Here is a 13,116-nt window from a genome sequence, read left to right on the forward strand (position 1 = left end):
AATACAAAAATAGGGCATATTACAACATATACATTACATATATATTTTTAATCTTGTTTAGTTAAGATACTGCTGCTTACACTGGGACCAAATTTTAAAGAGAATCTCCTAGAGTGTTCTAGTTCTGACTTTTTTTCTATATTTTTATTGCAGATGCCAAAAAGTTTACAAAGTATTTAAATTACATTCCTCCAAACTCTATTTATCTAACTAATGTATCTAAAGCAACAAGCCTAAAATAACAACATCTTATTACACTGCTCTCTGTAACACTTGATTCTGATTGGTCAATCACAATATTTCAAGGTATGTTGTTCTCCAATAACAACCTAATAATCTATTAACACAGACGTATCCAGGTTTTACTAATCATTTTGACTATTAGTGGGTTAATGCTCATCTGTGCATAACATATCTTGTGACTGAATAATAATAATATAAGTGTTTGTGTAGGCTGCATCAAGCTGATGCCAACATGCTAGAAACATGGTAAAACAAAGTGTATTTAAACATGTACAAAATATAAAATGTTAGTAACATGGTAATTAATGCTAGCAGCTTGCTTATTCATACTGTGTTAAACAGGGTAGCTAGAAATGCATTAGCAACCATATTCATTTTAATTCATGCTAGCAATGTATGAGACATGTTAATAACTTCAATGGCATGTGCATAAACATGGAAACAATATATTAAATCATGGTAAGCATGTGCTACATTACAACTTGCAAACAACATGTTTAAAAGGCTAAAAACATGCTAGCATCATGATCAAACATGTCTGACAACAACAATGGGTTAATCATGTTTGTAACTAAAACTAAAATATTCAAAAATTAGCAACATGGTTAAAACATTTAAATTCATGCTAACATACTAGAAAACTAAAACCATGTCAAACAATGTTAGTAATGATAATTCAGTTTATGTTAGCAGTGTTAAAACCCGTAACTAACTACTAATTACTTTTTTACAAGCATCTTCAAACGTCAAGCTTTCAAAACATTCTATACCTTAATTCATTTTTGAAAAGCCTACATCAAAGTTTGTCATTAACCTTTACTCATTTAAATTATGTGCTATTTCAGTTACTCTATTTATTTATTATGAACAACTGCTGTAGCTTTATGTATGTAATATACCTCCGTTCAAAAAAAGGTTGGTTAGATATTTGATGGTCTTTAATGCTTAACAGTATCATCAAAAACACAATCCAAACTTATATTGTGAAAATAATACAGGCGCTATATGTATGTGTTTTTTTTTTTATTAAAGTATAAAAAAAACACTAAAACAGTGTTATATGTTTTGCTGACTTATGTACTTTATTAATTTAATTGTACTTTATTAATTTAACGTGCAGCACGGAGCAGCATTACAACAGAACCATAAATGTATTTTATATTTATCTAATACAAAACAGCTGCTTGTTCTCCATATGATAACCGGAAGAACAAGATGCAGTGGCTTTGGCTTCATTTCTATTCAGCTCTACTCTACTTGATAATAAGCCTTTAATACTGTAGCTCATCCATGAACATGAGAAGTCCCATATGATGTAATGAAGACAACAACTCCTATGATTCCACACTCAGCAAGAGCATCATCAAACTATGCCTTGTTTGTTGTGAATATGAGCTGTGCCTTTAAATAATATTAGAACACAACACAACCTCAAGTTCATAACTATTGGCTTCACTATTATATGTATATATATATATATATATATATATATATATATATATATATATATATATATATATATATATATATATATATATATCCTAGACTTATACAACAAAACATTTTACAGTGAGACTGGCAGGTCATTTTTACATCCATCGTGATTATTAACTAATTATTTTGAATATTCTTTTCATATTCAATTTGTCCCAAAATATCCTATTATCCCTACATTTCAAACATTTATTATTAAATAAAAAGTAACTGCTTGATAGTTTGTATATTTCAAAAACTATGACATTTCTATCACCAACACAAACCCTCTATTTCTGTTGTCAACCCCCTGAGGAGAATTGGTCTGTCTCATTGGCAAGTCTTTCTCTTTCATCAGCCAGTATAACATAAGTACTTACTTGCCTCCCTTCCTTGGATATCGAGCTGGGCTGCACATCTGTCCCACGACACAACATCTGGGAGGGTCAAGAAGCACAAACTGCTGCCAGTGTCCAAAAGAGGAGCGATGCCAGGAGGACATGTGCTTCTTCAACACAGCTCTGCAAAGACAACCTTAATGAAGTTACTCAGTCGGCGCATGTAAAAAAAAAAAAAGCTTTCCATTATAAAACATGCTAAACTAAGCGTCTATTGAAGCTTACAACAAAGTGGAAAATTAGATTAAAGAAGTGCAGGTATGTTGTTTACATGCAATGCTTGTTTACATGCAAGCATGCAGATGGTGAGAGCCTTAACCAGCTGTGAAATTACTTTTGTAAGTTTTAATTCGGTGTGCAAACAAGGACTGTCATTTTAAATACTATTAAACAAAATTGGCTTAAACAAATATTTTGCACAGAAACTGCTGATGAATTTTTAAAAGTATTTAACAGAAAATAGTTACACACTGAATTCTGTATTAAAGTTTGAAAGTATTTTCTTATATTTTCTTGGAGAAATAAAATCAATCCTGTATCATATTTTCTAGCAATAAAATAAACACTGAAGTTAATCGATGTTTAAACATTAAAAAAACTAAAATAATAATAGTAATTAGTCAGTGTTGATCCTTTATTGGGTGAGGAACTTCATTGAATTTGATTACAATATAATATTACCTTTGTTTAAGTCATAGAAGTTCAAAACTCTTGTGATAAACCCCCAGTAACATTTCCGGGTTTTTCAATGTTTTCAATGATTTCCTGTACATATTGAAAATAATTTTTTGCACTAGTTTTAACTTTTGAAATGGTTTAAGTAATTTGTACAAATAATTACAAAAACACATTGATATACACATGAAATTGAAATATTCTGTAGAAGGTTACTGCATAAAATATTTTCCAGCAAAAAAAATTAACAGAAAAATGAAGAAGACTCTTAAAATGTGAATTAAAATAAAAGTTCCATTGTTAATGACAAACCTATTAGCCATAAATGCAGCTCCAACACACTTCAAAACTGAATTTAACTGTGTATGTGTATGAAAATCCCTAATTTCTGTCAAAAGAATCATAACATAAACAGAACAATTTCTAACAATACGCAATAAACTTAAGCTGATTTTTATACTTAATTAGTTTAGAATGATGTAATAATAATTATTTTTGGTGATAAATATACAGTTGAAGGCAAAATTGTTAGCCATCTTGTGACATTTTAATTCTTTAACAAACATTTCCCAAATATTTATATTTATAAACGGTGAGAAAATGATTTTGATGAAAACATTTTTCAACTTTTTTGTCTTCACCATTCACATTTTACTATTTATTACTGTATTCAACTTAAAGCTTATGCAATTCAAAGGCTTTACTAGGTTAATGAGGTTAATCAGGCAAGTTGGGGTAATTTAAAGAAAAAAAAAAATCAAAAATAAATAATTTCTTAAGGGGCTAATAACATCTTTCAAATTATTAAAAAAAAATGAAGAACTGCTTTTATTCCAGCCTAACAACAACAAAAAAGACTTTCATTCCAGAAGAAAAAAAATATCTAAGATGAAATGTAGCGTTCAGATGCAAATTTTCAAAAATGTTTAAATTTTTCTCAGGCTCAAATGTCTTGATTAAGTAATTTCACTTTTATGGCACAGAATATGTTGTTTTCATTGCATGAAATAACTGAACATAAACATAAGAGACATGAAAAACTGTGTATTAGCCAAAAATATATCATTAAAAATAATAATAACAACAACAAATAGCAACCCAAAAGGCTTTTAAGTTCCTTCAAATAAATATTTAAAGTTTTTTTAATATTAAAACTACAACAATGCATTTAAAAGTCATATAACATAAGATTTTAAACTACACAGACCCCCATAGTCCCTTTTCATTGCAGGGGTTTATCAAAAGCATTGACCTCCTGCCTCAGACCAGTGAGTTTCCTGGCTCTCTGACCTCTCGACTCCTGCAGTGCTTTTGATCCTCTCCACGGCACTTATGAAAGCAGGCTGGAAGGGTCTGGGTTATTGCTAAATGCCATGCAAGACACATGCAGAGACAGAGCAAGGACCTAAAGAGTCCAGTCTCACCTCCGCTAGAATAAAACACACTCCTCGACAAACATTAAAGGGCAGTAAACTTACTCATACTGTATGTACATACATTCAGAGTCATAATAAATTAGGCCAACATCTGGACAGGCACCGGGAAAGAAATTGCTCATTGGGCTATGAACAGATATGGTTAAAGGCTATGGCACAGTCGAAGAGCCAGATAAATCTGCTGCCTATATTTGATTTTGTTTTAATGTATTGTAGCCTATTTTAAATCGTTTGCTTCTTTTTGTATTGACATTTTCCATGATCTATATTTACGGTTATGTTGTGTATAGTTAGCCATAATTGAATCTAGAAGACATGAAGCAATCAGAGAGGCAATATTTCTGTCAAAAGTATTTAATTACAGATAACAAAAATAAGAATCAAAATTTAAAATGACGAAATAACTTTTTCTTTTTGAAGCTGTTTGTAGCGAACTGTGTGTAGGTATAGTGTGTCCACAGTCACATAGGGGCTTTTTTGAAATCTCCTGATGTTAAAATAGGATCCAAATCCTTCTCATTTTGAGGCCCACCGCAACATGACGTAGGAGTGTGGTTTCCCCACAACGAATTAACTGACAGCCACGTATTAACAAATCTCAGTAGTAACGCGTATAATAACATCAACAAGGCAGGAAGTGCGCAAAGCAACTGGGATTAAAAGATCTGTTTAGCTCTCTGTGATCATCAATCATCATCAAATGTGATCAAGAATGAGTTGTACGCTTTTAAAATGATTTTACGACTTTACTTTATCACCACAGCCGCATGTCAGTACAATTATAAAAGAAGATGCTTCAATCCTGTTTTTGGACATTAATTCAGGTTTATTTTGTGCATTAACATTATGGATGTCCATACAGCAGTGAATATTAACATGTATCCTGTCATATTTGCATGTAAAAATGCTGTGTGTGTGTGAACTTTGGAACGACAGTGTGCGAGTCATCATTTTCATCGACTCATTAACTTCATTAACTTAAATACATCAAATAATCATTGTTAAGGTTCTTACTGTAGTATTTCTCACAAACGTTGCGTGAGATCTGCTTTCTTCATGTCTGTCACTGTGCTGTTTATCTGACACAGCTGAGGTGAAGATTGAGGCACACTCTGACAGGCATGTGGGAACGGTGGCCGGAAAAAAAAAACTAGCATTAAAGGCACAGGCAACAAAAAAAAAAAGCTACATTGTGTTCAAAGCAGAAAATCCCAATATTCTGAATGGTATAATAAATAATCTGATGGGTTATTTGAGCTAAAACTTTACAGACACATTGTGGTGACACAAAAGACTTATCTTAAGTCTTGAAAAAGGGGTAAAATAAGTGGCCATTAAAAATAATAGTATTAATAATAATAATAATCAGAGTAATAAAATGAAATTACTGGAAAATTATCACAAATTTTTCAAATATCTTGGGCAAAAGAGATAACAAAATATTTAATTTAATTATTGATTATGATTAAATCTAAATGCTGTGGGTGACTAAAAACACTTTCTAAAATAGCAAAATTAAATGATCATTAAAAATGATAATAATAGTTTTTAAAATCGGACAGTAAATTAAGTTAACTATTACGATTCATAAATAAATATAGTAAACAGTTATTAATCATACATTTAACAATAATAATCAAATAAAAAAGGTATTGTATTAATTTAATTAATTTCATTGCCGTTAAAAATGTAACACATTTTTATATTTTTATTTAGATTTTTAGGTTTTAATTATTAATAAAAATAATAAATGTAAAAGTTTCTTATTTAGTGCACTTATACCAAATAATAAAAAAACACTTTTTACTAAACAATCTTTGTTCTGTACTATATATTTATACAAAAAATCATGCAGTAACATTAAATGGGCATTAATAATTATACATATTTAATATTAAATATACTTAATTCATTATTACTGAACTAGTATGTCATATGTATGACATTGTATAATTTGGTAACACTTTTAAGTAACAATTCACACTATTAACAACCGGCATTACTGTCCATCATTAAGATATTAACTGTTTTTCTAATAATTAATTAAGATCTTTCTATCCCTTTATATTATGATCTATATATCCCTAATCCTACCCAACATTAAGCTATTAACAAGCAGCACATTAAGAGTTTATTGACCTAATAGTCTTAGTTGTTTGATTTTTTAATTAAGTGAATCATACCCTAAAAAAAAGGGTCACCTTTCATTTGAATAACTACAGTCTAGATCTCCAAAGTGGGATTCTCCAAAACCTTTGGACTGATATATAGCCATTAGCAAATGTTTCCTTCATTTGCACAATTATTCTATCCACAAAGCAATTTGCTATGAAAGTCATTTCCCTGCCCCACTGATCTTGTTGTGACAGGTGAGTCTTTAATAAAACACCTCGCTGTCCAACAATCAGTTTTCGACGTGTGTCTGAAAGAACGGCGAGCTGCGATCCTAATAACCAGATCACTGTTAGGTCTCTTTGTCTGAATGTATGTGAGAAGGGAAAGTGTGCATCGCTCTCTGATTACTGATGAGCTTCTGCCTCTGCAGCAAAAACCACAGACACTGGCAAACTCCCTCTGTCTCTCACACACATTCTCTGCCGCAGTGCAGCCATCAGCGTTCTCCAAAATACTGTCAAACGCTTCACGCTCTCCAGTGTCACTCCTGTTTTCATACCGAGTCACAACATTTCAGTTGTGTGTGTGTAAATGCATACATTTTTTGGGGCAATAATAATTTGACATATTTGACGTGGCACTCCATTTGTGAAGGTCCATAAGCGTCTGTGAGCTCTGGGCGGACTAATGAAGCAGACGGAGCTCAGAGGATAACATGTGGCCTCCATTTACCCGAGTAACACAAATCACTCAACATCCACAAGAGTGACTATTAAAGAGGTCATGAACTGAGAAATTAATATTCCCTCAATTTTTTTAAGACATCCATAAGAGACTGTTGTACGATGAAAAAATCTGATTTCAGAGTTTAAAACGCTGTTGTTGGTCTAAAAACAGAATATATTGAAGCAAGCCTGACAAACCGACAGATTAAGAACTATTACGCAGCTTTAAAACCCACCTCCTCAGAGGACTCCTCAGAAGTCGACTTGTGCGCAAAACTGGAATTAGGTTTGAGTGATTGACCAATTTGGCATTTTACAATGTCTAACATGAAACTTTGCGATTGACGATGGCATAGTCATCGTAGGTGGCAGTGAATTAATCATTTATGAATAATTAATTAATTCACAATGGAACTAAACTACCTGACTCACATGGTCTTTATTTTACCCATACCCAAATCCTTAATAAATAAAAATAAGTTACACATAAATTACCACTAGTCAATTATTTTTTCTGCAGGAATGAATAAGCAGAGTGATCTGTGTCATTAAAATGGCGTCAGAAAAACTTAGTTGGTAAGAAAATTGCACAACCAACAGAAACCAACTAACAGTATCTGAGGCTCAAATCTGCTGATTGCTGGAGCTCAGACTCGTGCATACCTGTGTGTGTGTGTGGTCACTTGATGTGCGTTTTCAGCGGTATAGTGTGGAGGGAGATCTTATCAGAAACGCTAGGTAAAACACAAGTGCGGACATGGATGGTTTTTATTCTAAAATGCCATTTTAAAACTAACTTTAGTGTAAACGGGTCCTAAGTGCGCGAGCGGGTTGCTGCTGCGACGGGGGAGCAGGGCGGAGGATCGCGATGCCAGCTCAGCATCGTAATGCCTATCAGCCATCGGCGATGGATGATGGCATCGTCTATTGACCCAACCATAACTAGAATATCGCATAAAACATTTGCAAATAAAGCACAATTTCTTCTGAGTCGAAGAGGACAAAATCATTACCTCCTGATAGACTGGTTCCAAATATCAATAAAAAAGGACATTGCTGTAGTTGGAGAAGCCACTTGACCTTTTTTTATATATAATAAATGACCTGCACCTCAGAAGATTCAGACGAAACACAATGTATGTGTGGTGGCTTTAGAAGCGCAAAACGTTCGTTGGAAGCATTTCAATTTTTTCAAAATTCCCCCAAAATTATTTGTGTTTGCAGGTTTAAAGGTGCAGTATGTAAGTCTGACATACAGTGGTCGAACTAGGTATTGCACTTCTGGTACAAAAAAAATGCAAGCACAGGTTGCCAGACTGAGAACCAAAGAGCGGGTCTGACGATTGACGCTAAAGGCAGATTTATATCTTGTTCTATATAAAAGCAATGACACGTGATAGAAGTTCTTGTTCTAAACAACACCTCAAATTTATATTTTAGAAATTAATTCAGTTTCTTGCAGCTGAACAACAGAAAAGTGACATTCTGTCGCGTTTCGCCTGGTGCAAACAGCCAAATTGCTCAGCACTGCAAATCTCATCATGGAGCGTGCTGTTAGTATACGGGGTTAGAATGTAACCTGCTCACCTAAAGTTTACATTTCTAATATTTTTTGCTGATTATTACATACCTAAAATAATATTTTCACTAAACATCTTCAGAGATTAAAAGATATTACATTAAAATTCCTGCGAAATATTAAGGAAAAAAGTTACAAACTACAAAATTTCAACAAAATTGTATACATTTTTGTTTCTCTTGAATTTTGCTCTTTTTAAAAACTTTTTATCGACTATTTTTTACATGCATATAAATTTGGGAGTATTAATTTTAACTCGTTATCAAAAGTTTATTTGTTAGATAAGCTTCAGATTTGGTTTTAGTACTGACTAAACTAATGTATATGCACAAATATAACATTGCAAAGCTTCCTATAGAAAATATTAATTTAAACAAGAGATTTGTGAGGTGTACTTATATATGCTGAGCACTGTAAATATATAATGTATAGTAATATATTATTGTAATACGGTTATACATACCTAATTACAATATCAAGCATCATAGGTTTTTTGCTCTGTGTTCATTTTCTATCCAAATGATTTCTCGTAAACCCCTCTAAATGGCGCAAATGTATTCATGAAATGTTATTAACCACTATAAACAATACTGTTTACCCAAGCAAAATGTCTTTTCCATGCGTGTGCTCTTTTAATCATCCTGCAAGTAGCTGACAGTAGCCTGATCCTGTAGTCTCCCATGAGCACCCTGTCCACCCACTCGCTCTCTATAGGGCAAACACAGACATGATCAATTGTTCAGTGTTCCTAAAGCTCCGCCAGACTCGTTTTTTCCAAAAGCAGCACCAAAATCTTCCTTGTGTTTCTAGGACACATCCAAACACATTAAACGGTATGTCCTGTCCACAATTCAGTCAAGCAACTCAAGTGTTTCCGTGTTTCCTGTCTGGATGAGCAAATTTAGCTACGATTCAATTCATCTTTGTGTGTTTGTTTGGGTGATTCATACTGCTGCTAATTTAATCGTCTAATTAAATATTGGTTCCGATTATAACAATATCCGCATGCCTGCTCTGCATAAACCGAAACAAGACACAAACATTGAAAGATATGCACACACACACACACACACACACACACACATTGGCATTGTGCTTTTTCTCATGCCATCACTAGGCAACAGTGCACACAAAGGCTCTGGTCTGATGTGCCCAATGTGACAGTGTTGAATGCATTGAGTGGGGCAGCCGGAGCAAAGCCGTGGATTCAAGCCACAAGTCAGGTTTACTGGCATTGTTCTCATTACCTCCAAGCGAAAGAAACAGAACAAAATATCGGCGAGCACTCAAGCGTTGACCAACCGTGTCCTGCAAGTAAATCTGCCAAACAACAAGGAGGGGGGTAAACCACTGTGTACCGAACACGGCCAGGATGATTCATCCCTGTCAAAGCCAGACGACTCACCCAAATGCACAAATACGCTTTTTCAGTGTAAGTGCCAGAGCTGGATTACATGTAAGTTATATATGCTCTGGATTGAGGTCACCTTGTCTGAGGTTTTTATTTTTTAGAATAATGACTGAATATTATCCTGCATTTTTTTTTGTTGCATAGAATACATGTTTTTAAAAATTTGTTTAAAAAACTTTTATAAAAATAGATAAATGTACACTCACCGGCCACTTTTTTAGGTACACCTGTCCAACTTCTCGTTAATGCAAGTTTCTAATCAGCCAATCACAAGGCAGCAACTCAATGCATTTAGGCATGTAGACATGGTCAAGACGATCTGCTGCAAACGAAAGGTGATTTAAGTTACTTTGAACGTGACACGGTTGTTTCTAGAAACTGCTGATCTACGGGGATTTACACGCACAACCATCTCTAGGGTTTGGTCAGAAAAATAGAAAATATCCAGAAAGTGTCAGTTTTGTGGGCGCAAATGCCTTGTTGAATGATCAGAGGAGAATGACCAGACTGGTTCCAGCTGATAAAAAGGCAACAGTAACTCAAATAACTACTTTTTACAACTGAGGTTTTCGGAAGAGCATCTCTGAACGCACAACACAACAAATCTTGAGGCAGAAGGCCACACCGGGTGCCACTCATGTCAGCTAAGGACAGGAAACAGAGGCTACAATTCGCACAGGCTCACCAAAATTGCACAATAGAAGATTGGAACAACGTTTCCTGGTCTGAGGAGTCTCAATTTCTGCTGCAACATTCGAATGGTAGGGTTACAATTTGGTGCAACAACATGTAAGCGCGGATCCCCGCATCCTGCTTTGTATCAATGTCAGACTGGTCCAACTCAGTACGAGTAAGGTGTACCTTATACAGTAGCAGGTGAGTGTACAGATTTGTGCCCTGATATGTCCCAAAATCATGTTGAGACACAAAAAGTGTACGGTTAGTGTCAGTTATGTATTAAATTCAGGTTGTTTTTAGAAATTACTAATGTACAACGTACACATCAACAAATTAAAATAATCAACATACAATCCACAAATACTTGTACAATACACTTCAATTCAATCTGAAATTGAAAACACCCTAAGGCACAGGTGTCAAACTCAGTTCCAGGAGCCTCTGCACAGTTTAGCTTTAATCCTACTTTAAAAAGCCTGATCTAACTAACTGAGCCCATCAGGTTTGTTTGAAACCTGCAGGTACTGTAAGTGTGTTGAAGCATGGGTTCAAACTGCGGCCCTCCAGGAACTGAGTTTGACAACCCTGCAGGCATTTTTTTGCATTTTCCACTGTATTAGCAGTCACACCAGCAGATAAAGTTATGTTAAAGTTATTTAAGACAATTTTAATAATTATACAGTGCATCCAGAAAGTGTTAATACCGCTTCATTTTTTCTACATATTTTTATGTTACAGCCTTATTCCGAATGGACTAAAATTATTTATTTCATCAGAATCCAACACACAATACAGCATAATGACAATGTGAAAAAATATTTTTTGAAATTGTTGCAAATTTATTATATATAAAAACCAGAAAAATCACATGTACATAAGTATTCACAGCCTTTGAAGATCTAAATTGAGCACAGGTACATTTTGTTTCCACCTATCATTCTTGAGATGTTTAAGCAGCTTAATTGGAGTTCACCTGTGGTAAATTAAGTTGATTGGACATGATTTAAAAAGGGAGATACACCTGTCTATATAAGGTCCGAGGGTTGACATTGCATGTCAAAGCACAGACCAAGCATGCTTTTGACCTCAGACTAAGGCGACGGTTCATCTTCCAGCTGGACAATGACCCAAAGCAAACCCCCTAAATATCAATGGAGTGGCTTCACAACTACTCAGAGAATGTCCTTGAGTGGCCCAGCCAGAACCCAGACCTAAGTCCTATTAAATATCTCTGGAGAAATCTGAAAATGGCTGTACACCATCAGTTCCCATCAAACCTGATAGAGCTTGAGAGGTACTGCAAAGAGGAATATTCATACCTTTAGTAACTGTTATCTTTTTCTTTGCTTTGATGGTTCATTTCTCTAAGTGTGAAAAACAAGAGTTGTCTGGAAAAAAGCTTGTGGCATTATATTCAAAAAGACTTGAGGCTGTAATTGCTGCCATAGGTGCATCAACAAAGTATTGAGCAAAGGCTGTGAATACTTATGTAGACAAGGTTTTTTATTTTTAATGAATTTGAAACAATTAAAAAAATATAATTTCACATTGTCAGAATGGGGTATTGTGTGTAGAATTTTGAGAAAATAAATAAATTTAATCCATTTTGGAATATGGCTGTAACATAAAAAATGCAAGAAAAGTGAAGCGCTATGAATACTTTTCGAATGCACTGTAGTTGTCGGTTATCCAATATTAAATTCCAATATTAAATTCCAATATTTGTGCATCCCTAAAAATAGTGCATCTTTAGACCTTTCTTTAGTCAACATGAAAGCAGAGCCAGTTCTTGTTTCGAGACAAGCAGTTTGAAACACACAGACATCATTGAACATCATGAAATAACTGACCACTGCTTGACGCAATTCAGATTTAAGTATTCCCGAGAGGAATGTAATAACGGTTATAAAACCCCCAAGGCCTTTTTCTCACTTCCATTGTGGCTACAATTCATAACGTGTTGTGAAGAACCATGAGATTTATCATACCGAGATCCAAAAAGTACATCTGTGCCATTAAGTAAAAAGAGAAAATTACACACTGTGGGAAAGTATTATATTGTGTCAGATCCTCACTTCCACCTTGCCGTCTTGTAGCCTGACCATTCAATACAGAGCAAAAAATAGCTGCCGTTATTGTTGAACTAAGGTTGTATTTTAAGGGTACAGCTCTTAAGGAAAAGCTGAGGATCGAGGAACTGAACTGAATGAGAAGTGATGTTAAAACCCAATGACAAGGCTGCAATTAGGAATAACAGTCCCTGAACAAGCACTTGGAGGATGTTTCTCCATGTACCCATACAGACTTATGGGAAGCCAAGCACAAAGTGAGCATGAAAGAGGTTATGTAAGAAACACACAGTGACTTTATGTTCTGTGCTGCA

At 34.3% G+C, this 13,116-nt stretch overlaps 1 long non-coding RNA gene across 7 annotated transcripts in view; it reads right to left on the bottom strand.

The window, feature by feature from the left end:
- LOC147831311 (uncharacterized) overlaps nt 1–13,116 on the bottom strand; it is a 109,203-nt gene that overhangs the window by 76,548 nt on the left and 19,539 nt on the right. For 5 of the 7 annotated variants that reach the window (XR_015523669.1, XR_015523672.1, XR_015523667.1 and 2 more), the window contains one exon: nt 2,097–2,237. This is a non-coding gene — a long non-coding RNA (uncharacterized LOC147831311). The remainder of the gene's footprint in view (nt 1–2,096; nt 2,238–13,116) is intronic. The other 2 variants (XR_015523671.1, XR_015523670.1) reach the window with 1 other exon arrangement.

This window comes from Danio rerio, chromosome 23 (genome assembly GCF_052040795.2).
Source record: "Danio rerio strain M-AB ecotype USA chromosome 23, GRCz13ab, whole genome shotgun sequence".
Taxonomy (NCBI): domain Eukaryota; kingdom Metazoa; phylum Chordata; class Actinopteri; order Cypriniformes; family Danionidae; genus Danio; species Danio rerio.